This window comes from Alexandromys fortis, unplaced genomic scaffold (genome assembly GCF_014885135.2).
Source record: "Alexandromys fortis isolate MF-2015 unplaced genomic scaffold, M_Fortis_MF-2015_v1.1 scaffold_18, whole genome shotgun sequence".
Taxonomy (NCBI): Eukaryota; Metazoa; Chordata; class Mammalia; order Rodentia; family Cricetidae; genus Alexandromys; species Alexandromys fortis.
In genome coordinates, this window is record NW_026067897.1 from 12179799 (window position 1) to 12190565 (window position 10767).

Genomic DNA, 10767 nt, shown 5'->3' on the forward strand with positions numbered 1-10767 from the left:
CTCCTCCTCCTCCTCCTCCTCCTCCTCCTCCTCTTCTTCTTCTTCTTCTTCTTCTCCTTCTTCTCCGGAAGTTTTTCTGTTTCCCTTCCCCTTTTCCTTCTCACTTCTGTCTCTTTATGTCTTTCTATTTCTCTCTTTCTTTCCCCCATATGTTCCCACCCTTATATCCTCCCAGTACCCACTACATAAACTTCCCATACCCAAGCTCTATCAGCATGGCATATCTGTCTATCCCTTAACCACTGCGGTCCTCCACCTACTGTGGGATTCGCCAGGGTCGTGCCGTAAATCAGAACCCTGTCTCTTCTTAGTTCTTGGCAGGTGTCTTTCTCACTATCCTTATGCCACGTGCCCGTCTTTCCCAGCAGAGTGAATTGATCAGTACCACCAGTACCCTGCCTTTGACCACCATCATCACTTGAGGACCAGGTGTTATCAGTTGTGTCAGGTACTTTTCTATTCTTGCTGTAAAGCACTATGACGAAGGCAGTTGATAGAAGAGAGAGTTTATTTCCAGCTTATGTTTCCAGAGGGATAAGAGTCCCTTATCATTATGGCAGGAAAACAAGCCCAAGGCAGGTCTGGCAACTGGAATAGCTGAGAGCTCATATATGAATCTATAAGCAGTAAACTTGGAATCGTCTGCATTTTTAGTCTCAAAACCTGCCCCAATGGCACAGTTCTTTCAGCAAGGCTAGGCCTCTTAAGGTTTCCAAATCTGCAGACCAAAGCATTCAAGTGCCTGAGGTTATGGCAGGCATCTCATTCAAGCATTGCCGTTCCTTGGCCCCATAGCCTCAGGGCCATATCATAATCGAAATGCATTTAGTCCACCTTCAAAAGTCCCTATAGACATTGAGACATGGAGGTTTTGCAGCTATACTCTTCTCTTCTGGTCATATAGACTACTTCCATTACCATGAACACTAGTCAGGGGTGAAGGTTCTAGATAGGCACCAGATCAACGTCTTTGTTCGGTGACTTGTGTAGGCGTTGTCTTCAGCAATAGGACCTTAAAACAGTCAATAGCATTGGTAATAACCAGGGTAGTTAGGGGAGTTCTATAGGGCCCCTTTGGCCAATGGCTCAGTTAGATATAACTCATTCCTGGTACTAGAGTGTTATTATTATTATTATTTTTGGTGGCAAAAGATATCGAGTTGTGATTTTTAATCCCCCTCTTATTTGGTGATTTCATTCAGATTTCTTTCATACATGTATATATTTTAAGAAGCTTCTACTTTAGTAGGTTTCTATACAAACCCTCAAATAGTCCTAATTTTATCTGTCCCTGTTCATATTGCCTTCCTTCCCTTCTCTTTCCTCCCCCTCACTGTGTGATCCTCCTGCTCCTGCTCCGCTCCCATCAATCCTACTTATCTATTCTATATTCCCTTCCTAGGGAGACTTTTGTCCTCCTCAGTCCCTTACTCTGTACCTAAACTCTGGTTATACAGATTTTAACCTGCATATCAAAGACATAATAGCCAATATGCACATGTAAATGAATGCATACCATATTGGTCTCCTCGAGTCTACATGGCTTTACTCAGGATTTTTTTTTTTACTCCTAATTGCATCAATTTACTGTGGATTTAATGATTTTATTTTCCAACAACTGAGTAATAATCCATTGTGTAAATGTATCACACTTTCCTTATCCTGTCATCCCCTGATGGGCACTTAGGCTGTTTTCAATGTCTGGCTATTCTGAATAGAGCAGCGATGAACATGGAGAGTGCATGTCTTTATAGTAGGATGTGGAGTCCTTTGGGTTTGCGCTCAAGATGGGTATAATTGATCTTGATGTAGTTACATCCTGTTTCCTGAGGAGCTGCCACAGTGATTCCATAATGACTGTACAAGTTTGCATTCCCACCACCTACTGATACGCTATATCCTTGCCAGCATGAGATGGCATTTGTTTTGGTGATTTTGGCCACTCTGATTGGCATAGCCTTTTACCATTCTGTAGCCTGCTCCTTTGTTTGAATGATGATGTCCTTTGTATTCTTAGTTTCACCAGAACTTTGTCATTAGTGTTGTTGGATTTTGTCAGAGGCCTTTTTATTTTTTGTATTTAATGAGATGATCACGTGTTTTTTTGTCTTTCAGTTTGTCTATATTGTGATTCCGTTTATCAATTTATGAATGTTGAACAATCTCTATGTCCTTGGGATGAAGCCTATTTGATCTTTTTAATGTGTTTTTTTGATTCAGTTGGCAAGCATTTTATTGAGAATTTTTGCATCTATGTTCATTTGGGAAGTTGGCTTGCAATTCTTTTTCTTTGTTGGGTATTTATGTAGTTTAGGTATCAGGGTAACTGTGGTCTCAAAAATGAATAAGCAATATGCCTTCTGTTTCTGTTTTTCCCAAATCATCTGAGAAGTATTGCCCTAAATCCATGTGCTCATGGCTTTTTGTGTTCAGAGATTTTTAATTACTGCTTACTAAGAATTATAGGTATGTTTAAATCACTTATTGGATCCTGGTTTAACTTTGGTAGGTAATGCATATCAAGGAATTTATCCATTTTAAGTTTTCCAATTTGATGGATTGCAGGTTTTTAAAGTATGTCCCTATGAGTGTCCGGATTTCCTCAGTGTCTGTTTTTAATGTCCCCTTTTTTATCTCTAATTTTATTAAATTGAATCTTTTCTCTCTATATTTTAAATAATTTGTCTAAGGATTTGTCAATCTTATTAATTTTTTCAAAGAATCAACTCTACATTTCATTGACTCTGTAATTTTTTGTTTCTATTTTATTGATTTTAGCCCTGTTTGATTATTTCTTGCTTGCTCCTCTTTTTGGGAGTTATTCTTTCTGTTTTAGAGTTTTCAGTTGTGCCCAGAGTTTCAAATATGTGATATCTCCAGTATTTTATGAAGGCATTTTTATGAAGGATATTTTATTGCTGTGATCTTGTCTCTTAAAACTGCCTTCCTTATATTCCACTCATTTGAGTATCTTGTGTTTCCATTTTCATTTCAATTCTTATTTTTTAAGTTTTCTTAATTTTGTCTTTACCAATTTTTCATTCAGTTTGCATGAGTATGAAAGCTTTCTGTTATTGTAGCTTTAATTTGTGGTAGCCAGATAGGATGCAGGGTGTTGTTTTATTTTTTTTTTTCTACCCATTGAGATTTGCTTTGTGTCCAAGTATGGGTCAATTTTGGTGAAGTTCTATGAGGTGATGAGAAAAAGGCATATTCTTTTGCATTTGTGTGAAATGTTCTGTAGATACCCATTTGGTTTATAAAATTAGTTAGCTCCAACATTTCTGTATTTTTTATAGATGACCTGTCCATTGGTGAGAGTGGGGTATTGAAGCCATCCACTAATATGTATCAGATACCAATAATTATACCAGCTTGGTTCTTGGGTCAATTTGCTTGTAATATCTTTTTCTATCATTTACCCTGAGGTTATATCTATTCTTGATTAATTTTTTTCTTTTGGATACAGCTGAAAGATAGATCCTGTTTTTGAATGCAATCTGTCAGTCTGTGGGGAATTGAGATAATTGATGTTGAAGGTTATCATGAGCAGTGTTTGTTGATTCTTGTTATTTTGCTGTTATGGTATTTTTTTCTCCTTGATTGGCTTGTCAGAGATTATTTATAGCTTGTTTTTTTTTGTTTTTGTTTTGTTGTTGTTGTTATTTATATGTGTGTGTAAAAGAGTGAAGTGTGTATAAAAGTGTGTGTAAAAGTGTATATGTAAAAGTGTGTGTATGTAGGTATATGTGTTGTGGATATGTGTGTGTAGGTGTGTGTAAGCATGTGTGTTTTGGGGGTGGTGCTGTGATTAACCTCTGGAGGTTAAAGTTTTCCTTCTATCACATTTTGTAGATCTCACATTTTGTTTTAATGTCTAATTTTTCTTTATTATTTGTGATAAAATAGTTTTCTGGGTGTAGTAGTCTGGGTTGACATCTGTGGTCTTTTAGAGTTTGTAGAGCAATTATCTGGGCCCTTCTAGATCTTAGAGTTTCCATGAAAACTCACGTGTTATTCTAACAGGTCTGCCTTTACCTATTACTTGGTCCTTTTATCCTCACAGATTTTAATACGCTTTGTTCTTTGTACTTAATGTGTTGATTGTTGTATGCTCAGAGTACTTTCTTTTCTGGTTCAGTCTATTTTCTGTTCAGTATGTTTCTTGTACCTTGATAGGCATTTACTTCTTTAGGTTGGGGAAATTTTCTTCTGATATTGTTGAAAATATATTTTGTAGCTTTGATCTGGGTTTCTTCTCTTTCTTCTATGCCTGTTATTAGTAGATTTGGTCTTTTTATACTGTCCTTGAGTTCCTGTATGTTTTGTGCCCGTATTTTTTTAAACTTAAGATTCTCTTTAACCAAGATATCCATTTTTACTATCTTGTTCTTCATACCTGAGATTCTTTCTTCTATGTCTTGTATTCTGTTGCTGAAATTACTTCTGAGTTTTTTTTTGTTTAATTTCCTAATTTTTTATTTTACAATTTTACTGCAGTTTGGGTTTTGTTTAGCAATTCTATTTCTTCTTTCACATCTTGAACTGCTTTCTTCATTTTCATTTCACTGTGTTTTCACAGAGTTCATTATTACGTTTATTCATATAAATTTTTTGATGTCTTTGAGCATATTCATAATACCTATTTTTAAGCCCCCGTGTTTCAGCTGTATTGCATTTCCCTGTGACTGCTATGGTAGGGTTGTTGGGTTTGGTGAAGCCATATTGTCATGAGTATTAATGATTGTATTTTGTGTTGCATCTAGGCATCTGGATTTGGGATGATTGTGAGTCTAGGTGGTGATATTTGGTCTTGTCTTTGTTAGATGTGTTGCATTCCTTGATTTCTCTTACCCTGTCTGGATCTTAGGGATGTGTGGTGACTGTTCGTTGCCTGGTAAGGAATACTTCTGAATCCCTTCTAGATATGGCCAGTGGGGTCTTGAGAGAGAGTATGCGTAGGTATCAAGGTTGGCACAAAAGAATGGGGAAGGGCTACAAAGAAGGGTCCACAGTAAGGAAAAAAACTGGGTCTGCCATGAAGTTTTCCAGAATCCCATGGGAATAGAGTTAGAAAGGAAAGACAGGCCTCAGCAGGTGTTCTGCTTCAGGACTGAATATGAGACTGACAAATTGGAAATGGAGCACAGGAAAGAGACGGAAGGTTGTCTACCCAATTCCCAGGCCAAGGTGGCCAGCAGGGTCCTAGGTAGAACTATTTCATATATCTTGATCATGTTTATTTCCAACTCCTTCCTCTAACTCCTCCCATACCCAGCTCCATCTCCCTTGCCTCCCCAAACTTCATTCCTTTTTTTCTTTTTTCTTGTAAATAACTAACCAACTCGTATTTGTCTTATCCATATATTCTCGGATGTATGGCTCAATTGGAATTTCCCCAGCCTGCTAGGTTGCTTCTTCCCCAGAAGCTATCAACTGTTCATTGCTCCTTAGCATGGGGGTTCGCAAGCCCCTTTCCACTCCATGCTAGCATGGTGACTGGCTTTATCTTCTGCAGGTCTATGAAGGCAGCCATAGCTCTTATGAGTTCAGGTGTGCAGAAGTCGTGTTATGTTCAGAAGACACTACTTGACTGTGGTGCTTTTGGTCTTTGGATGTTGCAATCTTTCTGTTCCTGTCTTCCATGATGGTCCCTTAGTCTTGAGGAAGAGGTGTGATATAGATGTTACATTTGTAGCTCAACATTCTGCTGATACTTCTCTACATTTTGAGCAGGTGTGAGTTTTTGTGGTAACTACCATCCTCAGCACAAACAAACTTCTCTGAAAAGGTGTGAGCACTGCACTAACCATGGATATAGAGACAAGAATTTAGAGGACTGTTTCAATGCCAGTCCCATTTGGCAGAATAATGGTAGTACAACTGTACCTGGGGGCCGTGAGTTCCCTAGCCCTGGGTTCTTGGTTACACTTACAGTACCAGGTATGTGTTTCCTCCTGTGTGTGATCTAAGGTTATCCCCATAACAATAATTGTGCCACTAATCCATTGCCATATCTTGCCAGACCATTTATTATTGGGATTCACAGGGTACACGATAAGGCTATTTGATAACATTTTCCCTCAGAAATCTAAATAGAACCTTCTGGTAGTCAGCAGGAAGGAAGCTTCTTAATCAGTACAGACGTGATTTCTCCAAATCCTGTGACTAAAGGGTGTGGTATTTTTAGCAGTATTTTGGCTCACAGCTCAAGAGCAAAGTTCCACACAGTGGAGATGTCACGGCAGCAAGGGCTTGAGGTAGCTGATTACACCAGGTCCTCAGTCAGGAAACACAGAAACTAATTTGGTTCTGTTTACTTTCTTAATCTTATTCAGTTCAGATCCCCAATCCATGGAATCTTGCTACCTGTATTTAGAGTGGATCTTCCCACCTCAATCCAACCTAGAATCCCCATCCCATCTCCCAGACATTCTCAGAGCTTTGTCTTTAAAGTGGTCCTAGCTCCTGTCAAGTTGGCCATGTTTACCACATACACCTCTCTTTAGGGTCTGGTTTCTGTGTATGACTTGAATCTTTCTTTCTCTTTGCTTCCTTGGTGGTTTATTTACAGCTATGTCCTACTACATAAGGTGCCTGTTTTGCCTCTGTCTGCTTCTGCATCCCTCAGGGGTACATCATTTCTATGGGTGAAGGCTTGTTTTACACTGCTATTCACTCCTCCTGTCTGGGACAAAGCTTTGCTTACTAGATAAGAAGGAAACATTTGTGAATTGACCTGGAACTTTCCCTGGAGAAGAAGGAGGTCCTAAGTCTGGGTCTGGAACATGGGAAAGGGTAGGGTAGCTGGCCAAAGTCCTGGCACCTGGTAGAAGAGAAAGCCCTGACCAGCTGGCTATGCAGAACACAAAGACAAACTTTGCCTCGCTCACAATAGGCAAAGGGCTTTTCCTGGGTACACACACCTTCTTTTTTATTAATAAAACGGTTTTGTTCATGGTGAACTAGCAAGAAGAAGATGCAACAGGTGCCAACGATGAATAGGTATTATTTTTCACTTATTGATTGGAAACCAATCCTGGATTTTACTTCTGCCTGTCCTATCAAGTGGCCTTTGCAAAGTGTAATTTTTACTTTTTAGTGCGGCCTGCACCTGTGGCCTTTGGCCCTACTGTTTATGACAGATGGGCCCGGCCATGTTTGCACATTTAGTGGCTGCCTCCTCCTGCAGCTCTCTGCTGCCATCACTGGCTCGGGCCCAGCGGCCGTGACTGCTGGTAAAGCTGGGGTCAATTGCTCAGCTTTTGCACGCGTACGTAGCACGGCCCTCCTATGTCACACATCATCCTTCCTTCTTTTTCAGGTCTCTCGACCCACAGGGCTCAGTGGGGAGAGTGAAACCTCCACCTCCCAGGTTGAAATAGGACATACTGCTGGAGTTCTCAAAGCTGTTCATAAAAAGGCAGAGATACACCTTGCACAGGAAGGATTGTTTTATGTATTGAAAGAGTGATGTGCTTTTAAGCAGTGTACTTTGGACTTTCTTAGGGAGATTTACCTGCTGGCTTTATTGATTTTTTTACCCTAACAGATGCTAACTCAGATTTTAGATCAGCACTAAGTAAATGTTTGCCTAATAGAGATGCTAATGAATGGCGAAGTTTCAATTTGAAGCTGTGTAAATCGGGGGGAAATAAACTCAACACCCAGGTCAGAACAACATCCCTTCTCTTTCTAACCCGACCCCTACAAAGACATTAGTATCACACTTTAAGTCTTTCTGGAATCGCTCGTTGTCATTTAGAACCCACGTTTAGCCAATTGCGATGTGATCATTTTACTCTGACAAGGAATGTGGTATAACATGGCTATCCAGATACTTTAACTGTTTATTTAACTATTTTGCTATCATTGAAGAAAATGCACAAAGAGTAGTGAATGCTATCCCTCCTTTCTTTTTCCATAATTCACTGCTTCTGCCCCAGGGTACCACAAAGACAGATGAACAAAGGCAGGCCACCTCTCAGCAGCACGAAGTCATATGGACAAAGTTGCGGGGGAGAGAATTCAGACTGAAACTTTTCATGCCTAAGAAAGCCTTCATGATACAGGAAGGTCCGCTTAGAGCCGGCTTTGGGAGCTCCTAAGGGCAGCCTCAATCCCCCTTGAGTGCATGCACTGGACATACATATTAGTGGAGTCCGTGGGATTCCAGGACTCTTCTGCTTTTCTCCAGATGCGCAGCCAGTTTGCCCTCTTCTTCATCTAGGATGGGTGGAATTAGAGCACACGAAGTAATGAGTTTAAAGCCTGGAGGGAGAACTCAAGGTATGTGTGGTGGATGTACTCATGTGCATTGGAGCCACACGAAATGATTGACTCTTGCCCCCTCTGCCCATGTTCTTCTGTTCTTTCAACATCCTATAGTTCATTGTGCAGAGAGCCTTACAGAGGACATACCTGGAATACAATATCCCCAGCCCAAGGAAAGTGATGTTTTCCTTTTAGTCTAATGTGTTCCTCATGAAACTCTCTGACTGCCTCTCCTATCCTTCCTGGGAATTCTTACAAAAGCCTGCTTCAGAGGTAGAATCTTTGGTGGGAGTTCCATTCTTTCTCCTTTCTTCTATGAGACAGCTGAGCTCTGCAGATGCCTCGAAGGCCCCAAAGAACAGGGTGTGGACTACTGTCTCCATTTTCTGCCCTAGTTTCCTCTTGCTTTCTCTTTACTGATTGGATTAGGTACCTTTCTAATGCTGTGATAAAATACCATACCAAGGCAATCATAGAGGAACGGTTCGTTTGGGCTTACAGTTCCAGAGGGATAAGAGTCGTCATCATCACAATGGGGACAATGGGGAAGCGTGGCAGCAGGCATCTGTGGTCCTTGGAGCAGCCAAGAACTGAGAGCCCCCATCTCAAACCAAAGATAGGAAGCAGAGCAAGTGACCTTGAGGTAGTAAGAGTGGAGTGGAAAAATGAGATAAAAGAATATATTGCCATTTGGGATATGGGTGGTTCTAGTTTTTTAATTGTTCAGTTTTGTATGCTGCTTTGTTGGACTGACCCACTTGATATAGCGGTAACAGAAATTCGGTAAGGGGAATGATTTCATAGCACTGGTATTTTCAGATTAATAAAATATTTCTCTGATTTGAAAATGCAAATCACCACCTTACTACACCAGGGTAATCCCTAACGACATTTTAAATATATCTTCAGGCAATCCTCACCCCTTATCAAGGAAACTTATCTTTGAAGCAGATGGAGACTATTACTGAAAACTATAACCAATCAAAATGCAGAGTTGTAGGGCCAAGTCCTAATGGATACATCTATTAAACACCTCTGTACTTATGGCTCAGGGAACCTGGCAGAAGATGGGGTGGAAAATTGTAAGAGCCAGAAATAAGCGAGTTTGCTACAAGATTGTGTATCCTAATAATGTCATAAGCTACACTCCTAAAATCTCACCCACATGACTGCCTAAATATGAGCTGAATCAGAACAACAGCAAAAGTCATGCCAAAATAAAGAGGGAAAGTCCCAGAGCCCTCAGCTCTGCACAAAGAACTAATGGGTGATTTTCGTTCTAGCAGTTGGGTAGAATGGCAACTGAGGAAGGCCAAGAGTAGAAGAGAGTCTTCTCCAGGGAAGGACACACCAATTGATTATCCAACTCCAAGTGGTCATCCCTAAAAACACTTATACAAGTAACTTTATACAGACTGAGGAGGTTATATATTTAGGAATATGTCCAAATATACAAATATGCACGTACTAACAATTACTGACAAAAGAGGCAATGGGTGTGAAAGAGAACAAGTTGGGGTATATAGGACAGAATGGAAGAATGAAAGGAAAAGGGGAGATGATGTATTTAATCTCAAAAATAAAAGAAACAATAAATGAATACAATACAATCATAAAGTTTAAGAGGAGATGGTTTGATTGTATAAAACATCAAGTGAAACATTATTTTATAAAATTATCCTTTAGCAATAGTTTTTCCATAAAGCACCATAATTTCTGTCCCTTCTTAATTGGTCTTTATTAGTATCANTTTCTGTCCCTTCTTAATTGGTCTTTATTAGTATCATTTCTAAAATAATATGTATTTTTTTGGTTAAGAAAATGGTACAACGTCACTTAGAAAGTAGGAAGAATACCAAGGTAAATTTATTTGTGCTACATCACATAAAATGATAACATTTTATCATAATATTTTTAACTTTCTTTTTATTTATTCTTTGTGTCTTTCGCATCATGCATCTTAGTTGCACTCATTTTCCCATTTCTTTGTATCCACCCTCTCCCCTTGCAACCCCTTCTCCAAAATAAAATAAAATTTAAGAGAAAACAGAAAAAAAAAGAAAGAAAGAAAATCAGGTGCAGGGCCTACTTTCCTGGGTGTTGCAGCTGGTGAAGGGCAGAGTTAGCTCCCTCACCAACTGGAGTGTGTAGGGCTGAGGGGGAGGGCACGAGAGCGGCAGTGGCAGCTATGCCCTTTTCATGCCCTTAGGGCTGGCTCACCTGCTCCCTGTCTACAGGGTCAACTCTTCCGTGCCACACAGGTGAGATGCAAGGCCTGTTCTCCTGATTGTGGCCGCTCATGAGGGGCTGGGTCAGGTCCCCCACCTACTGGAACTGCTGAAGCATGAGGGATGGAGGGCATCTGTCCCTGGTCCGGGCCACCACATGGGCCCAGCCTGCTCTCCCATTCTCATGCCTTCAGGGCCAGCTCTTTCATGCCCCTGAGAACAGGGTCAGCTCTATTGAGCTGCTGAGATAAGGTGTAGGATTCTC